The sequence below is a fragment of the Panthera uncia genome, chromosome D4 (assembly GCF_023721935.1).
Source record: "Panthera uncia isolate 11264 chromosome D4, Puncia_PCG_1.0, whole genome shotgun sequence".
NCBI lineage: Eukaryota > Metazoa > Chordata > Mammalia > Carnivora > Felidae > Panthera > Panthera uncia.
This window is the reverse complement of record NC_064807.1, coordinates 58032731-58048087: the sequence shown is the minus strand read 5'-3', so window position 1 is coordinate 58048087 and position 15357 is coordinate 58032731. Positions and strand designations below refer to the sequence as shown.

The 15357-nt window shown below is 44.3% G+C and overlaps 1 long non-coding RNA gene and 1 pseudogene across 1 annotated transcript in view; one reads left to right on the top strand and one right to left on the bottom strand.

Annotated features, from left to right (window-relative positions):
* The window catches only part of LOC125919969 (uncharacterized), a 191232-nt gene that overhangs the window by 130147 nt on the left and 45728 nt on the right, over positions 1-15357 (bottom strand). Inside the window, exon 2 of the long non-coding RNA XR_007456899.1 lies at positions 5120-5382. This is a non-coding gene — a long non-coding RNA (uncharacterized LOC125919969). The remainder of the gene's footprint in view (positions 1-5119; positions 5383-15357) is intronic.
* LOC125919962 (60S ribosomal protein L12-like) lies at positions 12664-13435 on the top strand (annotated as a pseudogene).

Here is a 15357-nt window from a genome sequence, read left to right as displayed (position 1 = left end):
AACATTAAAAATATATGTATATATATTTACCATTTCTAATACTTTTCATTATTTCCTGTGGAATTAAAATTTCATTTGGTGACATTTTCCTTTTGTCTGATCAACTTCCTTTAGCATTTCTTTTTGTATGGATGTGTTAACAATGAATTCCTTCTGTCTTTATATCTAAAAAAGTCTCTTTTGTCTTTGGTCTTAAACAATATTTTTGCTAAATATACAATTCTAGGTTGACAGATTTTTTTTTATTTTGCAGTACATCAAAGGTATGGCTTCACAATCTTCTTGTTTGCATTTTTCTTTTTTTGTTTATTTATTTTGGGAGAGAGAGAGAGAGAGAGCGAGCGCGCACATGCACAAATGCAAACAGGGCAGGGGCAGAGAGAGAATGAGAGAATCCCAAGCAGGCTCCACACTCAGTGCAGAGCCTGATGCAGGGCTCAATCTCCTGACTGTGAGATCATGACCTGACCTGAAATCAAGAGTCAGACGTTAAACCAACTGAGCCACCCAGGTGCCCCTTGCTTGCACTGTTTCTGATGAGAAATCTGCTGTTATCTTCATCCTTCTTCTTCTATATGTGTGTGAGTGTGTGTGTGTGTGTGTGTGTGTGTGTGTGTGTGCTTGCTTCTTGCAGCTTTTTGAAGTTTCTCTTTATCAGTGCTTTCGAGCAATTACATAACCATATGCCTTGATATCCTTTCCTTCATGTTTCTTGTTCTTGGGACTCATTGAACTTAAATCTATAGCTTTATATTCATCATTAATTGTCATCAAAGGACACACTCTGCATGTTTTCAACTTTTAAACTTCATTAACATTTGTTTTGCTTTCTACCCAGCATATAGTCTATCCTGGTGAACATTCCATGGGCACTTGAAAAACCTAAGTATTCTGTAGTTACGCAGTGTCAAAGTGCACGATAATGTTGTTGAGCTCTTTAATGTCCTTACTATTTTTGTGAGAATAATTTTACCAACTACCAAGAGAGTAAAGATATGGTTATAGATTTATCTATGTCCTCATTTAGTGCTGTCAGTTTTCACTTCATGTATTTTGAAACTCTGCTTTTGTACACATTCCCATTTATAACTGTTTTGTCCTCTTGAAGAATGGACCCAGTTTTCATTATGGAGCTTACTTCTTTGCCTCTGATAATACTTCTTGTCTTAAAGTATGATATCTGATATTAATATAGCCAGCCACTTTAGCTTTCTTATAATTAGTGCTTCTGCATATTGTATACAGCAGTGTCTACAGAAAATAGACAGTTGTAGGCAGAAGGTAATTAGCTCTTGCTGTTTTAACCAGCCCAAAAGTTTCTGTCTTTAACTGAAATGTTTAGTTCATTTACATTTGATATTATTCTTGATATGGCTGCCTTTAGGATGGCCATTTGGTTATTTGTTTTCTATTCATCCTGTTTTCCTTTTCTCTTTCTTCTTTTGTCTTCTTTGGAGTTAACAAAAATTTTTTAGTATTCCATTTTAATTACTCTATTGGGTTTTTTCCTCTTTCCAACATTTTTATTATGAAACATTTCAAACATACCAAATTTTTCAAAATGTTTTTCAGTGAACACCCATATACCCACTATCAACAGTTTCTGTAGAAAAGGAAAGACTTCATTTGTTCTAACCACCTTCCACATTGGATATGTGCCAAGTGTCTTAATTTAGAGTAGCGGTAAGTGCATTGAAAGAATTGTATTAATACAAACGTAACTCCCAAAACGTGGGGAACGAGAGTCCCATCTTCACATATATAGCAGGCCTTTACTGTGAGAGGGAACTAGACAATCTGGACTATTCCACAGAGGGTGACCAGGATCAGGCAGTGACTGGATGCTAGGTCATTATGAGGAAGGATCTGGATGTGCTGTACCCAGGAAAATATAGAGGCAGTTAAGAAGAGACATTTATAGGTCATAACCTTCCAGCCTCTGGGGAGGAGGGGAAGTTGTCTTTGGGAGAGACCAGTAGTCAGATGAACACTCCATGGAAACAAATGTAGCATCAACAGAAGGAACAGCTAACAGGAAAAGGTGCTAAAAATGAGCAAGACTTCCTCAGGTGATAGTGAGCTCCCCATCACTGAAGGTATGCAAGCATTCACTCATTCAACAAATATTTATCAAGCCTTTATATACCAGACACTGAGCTAGGCACTGTGGATAGTACAGTGATTAAAACAGATTTCTTATCCTCATATGGTGGTCAATATTAAATAATCCCACAAATAAATCTATAACTATCAGTAATGATTCATACAGGACATCTGCTCTGGCAGGAATTGGAGAAGAGGATTACATGTTTTCTAACTTTAAGACCAAACAGCATAGAATCACAGGAAGCCCTATATAAGTGATGACTTCTGTAATTATATTATTAACATTATTATTATCACTACTTGTTCTATTACTCCTTTGTTTCACATTTCCTGGGTGCTCACTTTGAGCTCTGCAAGAAGGCCAAGCTGCATGAGATGGGTCCTTGTCCTCCAAGTAGAAGGGCGGCCCAGTTAACAGACCATCCAATGCAGTGTGGGAAGTGCTGTAATTAGAAACCAGGATCCCAGGGAGGCACTAGCTTTCCAGGAAGCAGTTAGAGATCCTGGGATGGGAGTGGGGCTGAGGGAAGCTTTAGAATAAGAGGAGATGAGCTGGATCTTGAAGGGCACGTGGGAGGACACTTGAAGGGGTAAAGTCGGCAAAACTGCTATGTTGATCTCCTCTTGCCCTCTGCAGACCTACAGGAAACTGACCATGGGAAGTGCCCCCTCCTCTCTAAACACCTTCCCCATCTCCCAGCCCCATCTCCACCCCCTACCCACTTGGAGATGGCGGGTAAGCTCAGCTGGGCCCCTTAGCCAATTAACACTCTTTGCATCTGAAAAGCTCAAATCAGCTCCTCAGAGGTGTTAGAGATCAGAGTAATTAAGGTCTCTTTCTCATGCAAATCTAAACCAAAAATCGAGTGTTTGTCTCCTTGGAAAATTAGGGCCCTAAGTTCTAGGAGGTGGTATTGAAATTCAGCATGGGGAGTTGATGGCTTCAAGAACTAGAAGGCAGTTTGTTGGGACGCTCTCCAGAAATATTTGATTCAATTAAATAAAAATGGCGGTGGAAGTGATATTCTTTAAGCGCCGATCAGATCCCATCTCTCCCCTGGTCTCCAATGCACTCACAATAAGATCCAAAGCACTTACAACAGCCTCAAGGCCCCTGCCTTCCTCCCAATTTCATCTCAGGTCCCTTCATAACGTGCTTGTCACATTTTGTAATTATTTATTTACTGGTTGGCCTCTCCCATATCATTAATTAAATACATTTCTGTTACTGCTCACCCTGGAGCACGATATATAAAGTTGTCCAACTGAAAAATAGCTCAATTGCAAATCAGTGCTTGCGATTTGGGATGTGCCCTAGAGCTACTGGGAATAGGGCTCATTTAAAATGCCCCTGCCTACCCACAGTGTACCCCTGGCTGGTGTCAGGCGTAGGGTCTGCTGTCACTAACTTCTAGTTGTGTCTCAGTATTCACTCTTCTGGAGAACAACTAACTGCTCTCTTTGAGATCCCCTACCTTCCTGAACACCCTTCACAAATGGCTAATTTTTAATCTGGACACTCATAAACATAACTTCCAGTGCAAAGAGAATTCCTCCAGCCGTGGGAAGAAACAAGAATGACATTTTCCTTAACGGAGTTGTTTACTGTCTTTCCTGTCTCCCCAGCTGGAGTGCATGCTTTGGGAGGGCAGGGACCCATGTCTATCTGGTCACCACCTATTCGCAGCACCTAGAACAGTGCCTGGCACTTGATGGATGTTCCAGAAATATAAATATTTTGAATTTTATGGATTTTCTGAGACTGCTCATGTACAGGCTTGGTGCCAGCCCCAGGGGCATAGAGGTGAAGAAACCCAGATTCAGCCTTGGAGGGGCTCATAGCCCAGCGGGGGCACGCATAGGACCCAGGACTCATTTTTTCACAAAGCTCTTGAGTGTCCCCTACAGTGGAATCAGACCGTAAGTGCAAGGATACAAAGTAAGCAAATCTACTACATGAGCTTGGGAGGAAGAAAAGGAGCAAGAAATGACCATCTTCCCATTGTGGACAATTTCCCCAGCAAGAAAGGATCCCAACATTCCACTTAGTCATCAAACATTGTTGGAACCAGGCACTAAGAATACATTGATGAATTAAAGCTGTCCTTGTCCTCAAGCAAAGATGGTAAAAAAAACAAAATAAAAAGAACGCACACCATAATACCATGTCACATGGTAACAACAGATATATACATGAATCCAGAGCTTTCACAGAAATGAGAATGATTTACCACAAGGGAGAGGAGAATACAGTGAATTTTCTTGAAAGAGACAATGCCTGAGCTGGGTTTAGACAGATGAATAGGAGTTTTCTGGACAAAGGAGAAGAGAATGGCATTCTAGGCAGAGGGCACAACCAGGGCAGAGGCATAGAAATGTGAGCCAGGACGATGCATTTGAGGAACTACAAGTCATCTGGGGTCATTGCCGAAGTGTAAAGTGAAAAGGGAAATCTGGAGGCACCAAGACAGGAAAAGTAGCTGGGGCCAGATGCTGGAAGGTTTTGTCTGGATGTTATACCTCAAGGCACAGGAGACCAGCACTGGGATTACACACAAGCATGATGAATCAGCTTTTGCCTCATAATAAACCACTCCAAATCTCAATGGTTTAAAACAACAGTGTTGGGGTGCTTGGCTGGCTCAGTCAGTGGAGCAAGTAGCTCTTGATTATTAAGTCCGAGTCCCACATTGGGTGTAGATATTACCTAAAAATAAAATCTTTATTTTTTATTTTTTTTAATGTTTATTTATTTTTGAGAGAGAGAGAGAGCAAGCACACAAGTTGGGGGGAGGGGCGCAGAGAGAGAAACACACACGCACACACAGAATCCGAAGCAGGCTACAGGCTCTGAGCTGTCTACACAGAGCCTGACATGGGGACTGAACTCATCAACCATGAGATCATGACCTGAGCTGAAGCAGACACTTAACTGACTGAGCGACCCAGGCACCCCTAAAAATAAAATCTTTAAAAAGTAATAAAAAATAAAATAATAGTGTTCATAACTTACCCATCTGAGTTCAGCTGGGGGATGGTTTTGGTGGACCTTTGCTGAGGCAATCTGGCTCTTCATGAGTCTCTTTTCTTCCTCTTGGGACCACCGGGCCAACATGGGTGGTGTCTTGATCATGGCAATGGCAGAAGCACGGAGTACAAAAGGAGACATGCAAGGTGTCAGGAAGCCTGAGCTTGGAAATGGCACATGGTTGCTTCCACCTCATTCTGTTGGTAAAGGGAAGTCACATGGCCTGGTCCAGATTCAAAGGCATGCACCTGCAAAGTCATACGACACAGATCATGGGTAAAAAGAGGACTGGAGAACTGGGTCCATCAATGCACTCTAACCCAAGTAATGTGATCAGATCTTTGCATTAGGTCCCTTGGCCTCAATGCAGAGGGTGGATTCAAGGGGTAAGGCAGTTTCCGAGATTCAGGCATGAACTAAACGAATGCCCCTAGGACCCCACAATTTGTTCTTTCTTCTATTCCACGTGCTGGGCTTTAGCCAGATGGGGCAAAGGGGGGCTTATCTTTAGTCTTTTGTTCGATTCTAAGAGCTCAGCCTGAGCACTTTGGTGCTTTCAGCAGTGAATAAGGAGACTTTGAAATAAGCAGATAAAGGCTAATATTCAATAAACTAGTGAACAAGGGTTTTCTTTAACTCTCTTGGAAAAGACATCTCTGAGACAAAAACAGAACTGAGCTGCAATATTGGATAAGCCCCACTGATCACAAGAAAACCTAACATAGGTAATTGACTATTGGCAAACACAACAGAACCAAATAAAGCAAGTAATTAACAATTATTGTGCTCGGAGGTAATGGAACTACAAATCTAGGCCGCCTAGGTGTTTGTCCCAGGCATTGATAAGAACAGAATGTTTGTTAGTGGGTGAGTAACCCAGGTGTGAAATTCATTTTATTAGACTACATCTAAAAATAGACTTGAACCAGACAGTGGAAAAGAACAGAATTCATCCCCACTTGCTCACTGGGGCACATAGGTAATAAACTCAAGGCTCTGCTTCTTGTTTAAAACAAGGTAATTGTGGTAGATTGTTTGCAAAAATGGCCCTGATTATTTCCCTTCCTGAATCTATGCTGTTTTGCATATGTGATTTTGCAGCTCTTCCTAAGATGGGGGTCTATTTTCCCACCTCTGGAGACTGTGACTAATTCTGACCAATAGACTCTAGTAAAGGTGATATTATGTTACTTCTGAGCGTAAGCCTCAAGAGGCCTTGTACCCTGCCACATGCTCTCTTGGGACCCTTGTCCCCACCATGTGGACAAGCGCAGGCAAGGCTATTGGAGGGTGAAGTAATGAGTCAGCCCAGTTGTCCCAGCAAAGGCCCCAAGCATGTGACAGCTTAGCCAAAATCAGCAAAGAGGAATGATTGAGGAGACCTAGAATGGCTGGCGTGACCTTCAGTCTTGGCATCTAGAGCCATCAGGGCCCCTCAAGACCACCTAGAGCAGGATGACAAATACACAATACGTAAGCCCCCTCCTCCCATCTGGTGCCCAGGGCAGGCATTGCTAATCTATTACCATACACTCTTCAACTTAGCCCAGAAGCAACTTCTGAATCCTTCTGGACATAGCACTGTAGGAAGCTCTACCCATCAGCTGTTCATTCCTGATGACTTCCATTACTCCCATTTCACAGAAGATAACACAGAGGCACAGGAAGAATAAGGGACTTGTCCATGGAGAGCTTTCCCTATGCCACATGGCCTCCACATGGTTATAGAGAACAAACACTTTTATGCCTCAACTGTAATTCAGGGAATGATTCCAGCAGGTGGGAGCGGGTTTTATAAGCAACATCTTTTTTTTTTTTTTTTTTTTTTTTTCTGCTTCTAGCTCAAGTTGTTATTTGGCCATGTTTTAAAAAGTAGATTTGGGATGCCTGCGTGGCTCAGTTGGTTAGGCATACAACTCTTGATTTCAGCTTAGGTCATGATCTCACAGTTTGTGGGATTCAGCCCTGTATCAGGTTCTGCACTGACAGTATGGAGCCTGCTTGGGATTCTCTCTCTCACCCTGTCTCTCTGCCCCTCCCCTGCTCATGCTTCTCTCTCTCTCTCTTTCTCAAAAATAAATAAATAAACTTATTTTAAAAGTAGGTTTTTTATCATAATAAAAGAATACAAACAATAGATTGTGCCCACTGCACTTAATAAAACCCTAAGGAATTCATTCATTCATACATGGGCCAGGCAAGATGCTAGGTATTGAGTTTATGGGGACACAATGGACATCCCAGGTGCCCAGGAAGCTAAAATGCCCAACTCTGACATTCCATTTAGTTGGGGGATGGTGAGACGGGCTCACAAGCAGGTTCAGTTCAACTCCTCCATCCCAGGGCCAGGAGGGACCCAGAGATTCCACACTATCACCCCTCACTCCATCTTTTGTGCAGTTCTCTCTAGGGCCCTCTGACAGGCCCCCTTCACACACCTCCAGCAATAGAGAGATCATTACATCCCAAGGCGGCCACAATTGCATCTTCAGATGGTTCTGCCTGCTACAAATTCTTCCTTTTGCCAAAAGTAAATGAGATTCTCCAGAACTCCTTGCCCTTGTACTGTGGGGAACTAATTTGGGGGAACCTAGGAAAAAACATTGAGGGGGAGATGTGTTCAGGGAAAGAGAGACAAGAAAAGGAGAGGAAAGACACTAAAACTGTCCTTCCATATTTACAGTGTGGTGAGACCATTACATATCCTTGCTCATAATTCTTACTCCTATTAGTTGAACATCATCTTGCCCATTGTGCCCTGGTATACTCTGAGATCCTTATAAACCCAGCGCCTTCAGAAGACCCCCAAATGCATTTTCTGTGGTATTCTGTGCAAGAGAGCTGGTTGCTATGGTAACAATTGGATATAAATTTCCCAGAACCCCCAACTAAACTATTAATCAGAAAGATGAGGAAAGGGCCAGGGAAGTAAATAAATCAGTTAAGAAATCGGCTCCTACCAGGAAGGGCAAGACCACCCCAACCCTGCTGAGGCAATAACTCATCCCTCCCTTTGATATTTTGATGGGGAAGGAGGGGCAGTTGTAGCCTGAGGGGGGCACTACTCACTCCGGTTTCCAGCTGTTTTATCCCTCATTCTTGCAGAGTCATAGAGGCTTGATAGTAGAAGCCAGGCATCTCATCTATGGAGAGTGAGGAGAAGGGCCCTGTCAGCAGGAATATCAAGGGTAAAATGCTGGACCCTGAAAACAGTGTTTTGGCCAGCTTGAAAGAAGCGTTCTACTGAAGTGTGGTGATAAGAGCAGGAGTAGAGTCAGCACAGATGGATACTGGATGGATTAGAGTGACGGGAGCAACATTTTAACTAGAAGTTTATAGGATTTGTTTGGTTTGGTTTTTTCCAAAGATTTTATCATACTTTGTTTAATGTTTGCATTTGGGTTTTAATTTAATAAGGAGTGGCATGGGAAGGCTTGCTAGGCCTCCTTGAAGTAAAGTAGAACCGCCTGGAAACTGGTGGGTCCCACCACAATGCCTCCTGATGCTGGGGGGGTGGGAGTGGGTGTTTGCTTTGATTATAGGAAACAAGGGAGGAAAGTTTCTTTCCTGGAAGGGAAGAAACAGAGGATGCTTTCCTGGTACATACAGAATCCCGCAAAAAGAACATCCACGTGACCAAAAAGGGATCTGAGGCCTCAGCCTGGGAATGTGGGCACCACTTCAGACCAGAATGTGTCCCCTGCTGACCAGGCCTGGTGGCGGCCCCACCCCTGGCTTAGGCTGGCAGGGCTAAGGCAAGTGAGCCAAGGGGAGGAGTGACTGAAGAAGACCAGCCCTGGCTTTGCTGCAAACTCATATTGGGATCTTTGGCAAAGCTCTTGCCATGTCTGGACCTCAGTTTTACAAACTGTACAAGGAAGAGCCTGGGCCAACTAAGGTCAAAGTCACCGTGTAACTAGCAGTAACGGGACTTGATGCAAAGTCTAACACAGGACCCTTCCCTTTAACCCTTGTTTCTCCTTAAGGGGAAAAGTGGAATACATCAAGGATGTAGAAATAGGGGCAAGGGAGAGGAATCCCACCTCAAAAGCCACCCTGTAAGAGATCTTACCAGAGAATACAGAGGGATGCCTCCAAGACTCCAACAGAGGGGTCCCCAATGCCTCTTTGGTGCTCTCTGACTCTAAATTTAAGACTCTAAAATGAGAAAAAAGGTTGAGAGAATGGAAGGGGGCTTTCTAACCCGAAGGCAGAGGTTGCATTAAAACCTCAAAGAGAAAATTGAATGGCACCCCACCTCTCTCCCCCACAGAGCAAGTCCTTCCTCCAGGGAAAGCACTGGCTACACAAGCCTCTTTGCCCACTGCCTCCTGTAAGCATCCTCAAAAAGCTAACTTAGGCTTGTCAGGGTGGAAAGGCCTTGAAGGGAGCACTGAGACCCAGAGTGGGGAATGACAGACCTGAGGCCTCACAGTGAGAGGTGGGAGAAGCAGGGATTGTAGACAGGTCCCCTGCCCTCAGACCTATGCAGTTTCCACTGCCCTGGCTGAGTATCCTTACATTGTCTTCCTTGGACTCTTGCTATAATGCATGCACATTCTGCAGTGAAAATGGCAGGGAGAGATCCTGCAGGGATTGGTAATTTTTCACCATGGGTGGCACTGAGGCTTCCCTGTTCCCTGGTGGAGGGAAATGAAGGGTTGATTAAGTACTCGAAACATCCCTGCTTGTGGACTGTTTAATAAGTGCCTCGTCCATCTCTCAGGCATTAAAACCGACATTTGGTTTGCTAATCCAATTTGGCAATCCTCTCCAAGGCTGCGATCGCTGGGCGCCATTTTGTTTGATGTGTTAGGAATCAATGCAAGCTCCCTGTACTTGCTCTCACTACTGCTTGATTAATTACAAATGAGACCTTTCCCTTTGCATTAATGTTCCAATAGAGAGAGAGCAACCCCCAATGGTCCAAGCAGCTTGGAGAATCCGATGGTGACCCAGCCATTCACCTGATTCTCTCAGCCTAAATTCCTGGATCTAAATAAACCAGCAGAAAGCAGGTATAGGGTCTGTAAAACCCCCCTGATCTTTGGCTTATGCTATGCTGTCCACTTAGCAAGAGGAAATGTATAAGGGGAGCCACAGAAGAACATTCAGCATCTTACATAAAAATCAACAAGGTATGGGTGCGCCTGGGTGGCTCAGTCATTTAAACATCCGACTTCAGCTCAGGTCATGATCTCATGGTTTGTGAGTTTGAGCCCTGCATTGGGCTCTCTGCTGTCAGCACAAAGCCTGCTTCGGATACTCTGTCTCCCTCTCTCTCTCTGCCCCTCCCCTGCTTGCTCTCTCTCAAAAATAAATAAACATTAAATAAATTAACAAGGTATGCTGTGATTTCGTTATGTAACGTCCCTTATTTGGGTGCAGCATTAGTGCTCAGTGCATCTATTTCTCTCAGCCAACAAGATCTCTGTGAGTTATTGGGGTTTCTTTTGCTTTGCCACCAGGAAGCTCAAAGCTAAATACAGTTCTGTGGTTCTAGATGCAGGTGTTTTCCTGCACACTCAGAGTGGTTTCTCGCCTCCTTTTATATAAATATTTTTAACTATTATATCACGTCTGTTCCTTATTTAAAAAAATAACTATGAAACTATCATTTTGCCCTGCAAACTTGCTTATGCTGCTGGAAATTTTCCTTCTTTCTTTCTTATAGGAGAACTCTCTTGGGAAAGGAAGATGGAGTGGACATTTATTTTTGCTTCCACAATATTCTTTCTTCATAAGGTACAACCCATGAGCCCCCACTCTTAGTCCAGGTTGTCTGGGTAGACCTCTACCCTCTGGCCAGTGATGGGCATCACATTCCTTGGGCCACAGTGATTGGGTTGGAGTGCTGTTAACCTAAGGCGGTCCAATTAGAATGAACATCATAACTTCTGCTAGGGATGCTGAGCAAAGATTCTTGTCCCTTTCTGCTTTGCTTGTGAGAGGTTATAGGCCCAAGCATTGCAAAAAGTCATCTTGAGAACCAAAGGGCAAAGCCTGTTTGAAAACGAGTCAATCTCGGGGCGCCTGGGTGGCTCAGTCGGTTAAGCGTCCGACTTCAGCTCAGGTCACGATCTCGCAGTCCGTGAGTTCGAGCCCCGCGTCAGGCTCTGGGCTGATGGCTCAGAGCCTGGAGCCTGCTTCCGATTCTGTGTCTCCCTCTCTCTCTGCCCCTCCCCCATTCATGTTCTGTCTCTCTCTGTCCCAAAAATAAATAAACGTTAAAAAAATTAAAAAAAAAAAAAAGAAAACGAGTCAATCTTGAAGAGGAAGAAATGAGAGAGAGAGAGAGAGAGGAGAGAAAGAAAGAAAGAAAGAAAGAAAGAAAGGAAGGAGGGAAGGAGGGAAGGAGGGAAGATACGCATCCTGATAACATTATTTGAGCCCTATATCCAGCTACAGGAGCCAATACATTCACTTTGGGTGGGTTTCCAGTGGCTTGTAGCCAAAAGAGCCCTGATGGTTTCTGGGGCAGGGGGAGGCTATTAACTGCACCTGTGCCTCCAAGTCACCCTCTCTCAAGCCCCCTCAAGAGATCATAAGTGCCCCTCTGTGACCAGTCTGGTATCCTCCCCAGGGAGGTGAGGGTTGTCTTTGTGGCACTAGAGGCCTCTTTAGTGCCCTAATACAAGAGAGGTCAGGTTTTGCTGGTGACCTCCCAGGCCCTCATTTCTGAGTACCTGTCTGTGCAGGCTAAAGGACAGTCTTCTCCCTTGCTCTCTCAGGGTCTTCCTCACCCTCTCTCCTTTCATGTTATCATCCCTCCTTTGGTCATCTACCTGCTGATGGCTTCCAAATCTATCCCCCAACTGGGCCACTCTGGGGCTCCTCACCTGGGTGCCTTCCCACCTCTATTCTGGGCACCTCAGCCTCAACATCTCCTACCTTTGTGAGGGCACCTTCCTTGGTCACGGCGGCTTAAAGGTTTAGGGCATCTCTTGCTCACTCACACTGTGCCTCCATCCAATTGTTCACCAAGTCCTGGCAGACATCTGCCTGATATCCCTGGAATCCACTTCTACATCTAGTTCCACTGTTTCTGCTTCAAATCAGGTCAAACACAGGTCTCCACGCTGATATTCTCCCCTCCTCCAACTTACTCCCCATACTTCCATCTGAAGTTCCTCCTAAAATACTGCTCTTACTTGCAGCTTCCCTTCTCATTACCTTCGAGGACTTCCTGTCACCAAAGTCTCACCTGAATGATCTGGCACTACACTGAAGATACTCCAGCATAAAGTACAACTTTCCCCACAAATGCCTCATACTTATCTTCCTCTACATCTTTGCTCATATGTCCTATCCCCCTCAGTCTCTACCTGCTGAACTCCTACTCATCCATCAAAGCCCAGCTCCAATTCTACTTTCCTCTAAGAAACCTTTTACCTATGCCCACCTTAAGAGTGGAATCATACTTTTGGCTTTTGGCTTGGAGGAGGCAAAGGTGCAACTGTCTTCAGTCATACCAAATCTGGGTTCATCTCACATCAGTTGCCTCCACCATTCTGCCTAAGTTTAACACCAAGGAGATCAAAGTCATGTATCCGAGGTGCACTGGTGGGGAAGTCGGTGCCATGTCTGCCTTGCCCCTGAAGATTGGCCCCCTGGGTCTGTCTCCAAAAACAGTTGGTGATGACACTGCCGAGGCAACCAGTGATTATAAGGGTCTGAGGAGTACAGTGAAACTGACAATTCAGAACAGACAGACCCAATTGAAGTGGTATTTTCTGCATCTACCCTGATTATCAAAGCCCTCAAGGAACTGCCAGGAGACAGAAAGAAGCAGAAAAACATTAATAACAGTGGAAATATCACTTTTTAAAAAAATGTTTTATTTATTTATTTATTTATTTATTTATTTATTTATTTATTTATTTTGAAAGAGAGAGAGAGTGTGTGTATGCATGAGTTGGGGAGGGGCAGAGAGAGAGGAAGACAAAACTCCAAGCAGGCACCACGTTGTCAGCACAGAGCCCCACACAGGGCTTAATTCCAAACTGTGAGATCATGACCTGAGTCCAAATCAAAAGTCAGATGCTTAACTGACTGAGCCACCCAGGAGCTCCAGAAATATCACTTTTGATGAGATTGTCAACATTGCCCGACGGATGCAGCACCTATCTTTAGCCAGAGAACTCTCTGGAACCATTAAGGAAATCCTTGGGTCTGCCCAATCTACAGTGTTGATGGCCACCACCCTTATGACATCATAGATGATGACATCAACAGTGGTGCAATGGAATTCCCAACTAGTTAAAAATTACAGAGAAAGGATGCCTGAATGGCTCAGTTGGTTGAGTGTCCAAACTCTTGGTTTGGCTCAGGTCATGATCTCATGGTGATGGGATCGAGCCCCGTGTTGGGCTCTGTGTTGGGCATGGAGCCTCCTTGGGATTCTCTCTCACCCTCTCTCTCTGCCCTTCCCCCATTCATAATAAATAACTAAATAAATAAATAGATGTTTTTTAAAAATCTACAAAGGAAAATATTTCAATAAAGGATCATTTAATAACAACAAAAAAAGGAGGGGGGATGGAATCATAGACTGCCATAGATATCTACCTAACCTATAATTAGAAACATTATTTCATAAAAATCACACAGGCCTATCTCTGACAACTGAAGGACCCAGGACAAGTAAAAGGGGAGTTTTGTAGCCCACAGCACCTGCTCCCTTTCCTTCCACCTCTCCTGCCCTGACTCCATCCTGCACCGTGAGGGTCTTGTGCACTCAAGTATAGACTTTCAAGCCCCCATGCCCAAGGTCTACTTCACCCCAGTAGCTCCTTGGCAACTCTTACAGTCACTCTTTGAGCACCCCTTTTGGCCAGAGGTGCAACAGCCTTGCAGAAGAGGCCAATACAGGTTCTGGAAGTAGGCTTGGTCCATTTAGGCAGGAAATCTCCAAATGGCAAATGCCAGAGGGAAATCCAGAAGTAGTCAGACTCTAGGTGGGTCTTCAGCCCTGTGGGGAGGAACTATGGGCTCTGCAGTAGAACTTCTCACACTTGAGTGTGCACATGAATCAGCAGACTCTACACTTATAATGAGCTCCCAGGGGATGCCGAGGCTACCAGGCCACAGACCACAGTAGGGGTAGCAAGGGACTAAAGCACAAGGCTCAGGTCTGGGTACATGGAAGCTACAGTAGCCATTGGGAGTCTTCTTTGCCACTTGAGTAAAATACAATGGACGTTCGATTTTCCCAGCAGCCCAGAGAGGCAGTGACTAGGCAGGTTGGTAGATTTGGAACTCCTGACATTAAGTTCAGGCCTTTTGTCTGCCTACTGCTGTGAGGAACCCACCAGCCCACTGGGAGTAGGTATTAGAAGGAAATCAGGTTGTTTCCTGGGTACATATGACTGCCAGTGAAAACCAACCTTGCCATCAAAATTTCACAGCTAGAACAATCCCAGGTGGCATCTCAGGGATGTTGGAAGTGGGAAGACACTTCCCCCTGGGGGTCTTCCCTTCCCCTGCACTCTCTCATGCTCTAATTTCACATCCTAGCTAACTACTTGACTCTCTTCTCCCCTCAGCATTGCTGACAAAGTTGGGCCTCCCTCCAGCCTGTTTGGCCCCAGGCAAAATGTAGACATAAAGGCAGGAAGTAGGGGCAAGGGGTGGGGGGAGAGTGGTACCTCCTGCCTTCTTGGTTGTTCCTGAAGTCTTAGTAAACCACTGAGGTTAAACTCTGGTTTGCCAGCATAATTTGTTCCCGAAACATGCTTGTAATCCAAAGCACTCGTATATCAAAGCAAATTTCAAGAACCATTGGCTCAGTTGTGATCATGTGACATTCAGTGTCACCTATTACTTGTATTGCAAGACATTGCTCGTTTATCAAGTTAAAATTTATTAGAAATGTTTGCTCATCTTGCGGAACACTCACAGAACAAGTTACTCACAGTCCAGGGTTTTACTGTGTGTGTGTGTGTGTGTGTGTGTGTGTGTGTATACATATATATGTACATATATGTATACGTGTGTACATATGTACATACATGTACATATATGTACATATATGTATATATATCAATGATAAATATATATTAAATTAAATATAACATATTTTAGTAACTCTTAATAAGAAAATATAATGGGGGGCACCTGGGTGGCTCAGTTGGTTGGGCATCCAACTTCGGGTCAGGTTATGTTCTCACGGTTTGTGTTTCGAGCCCCGCGTCAGGCTCTGTGCTGACAGCTCAGAGCCTGGA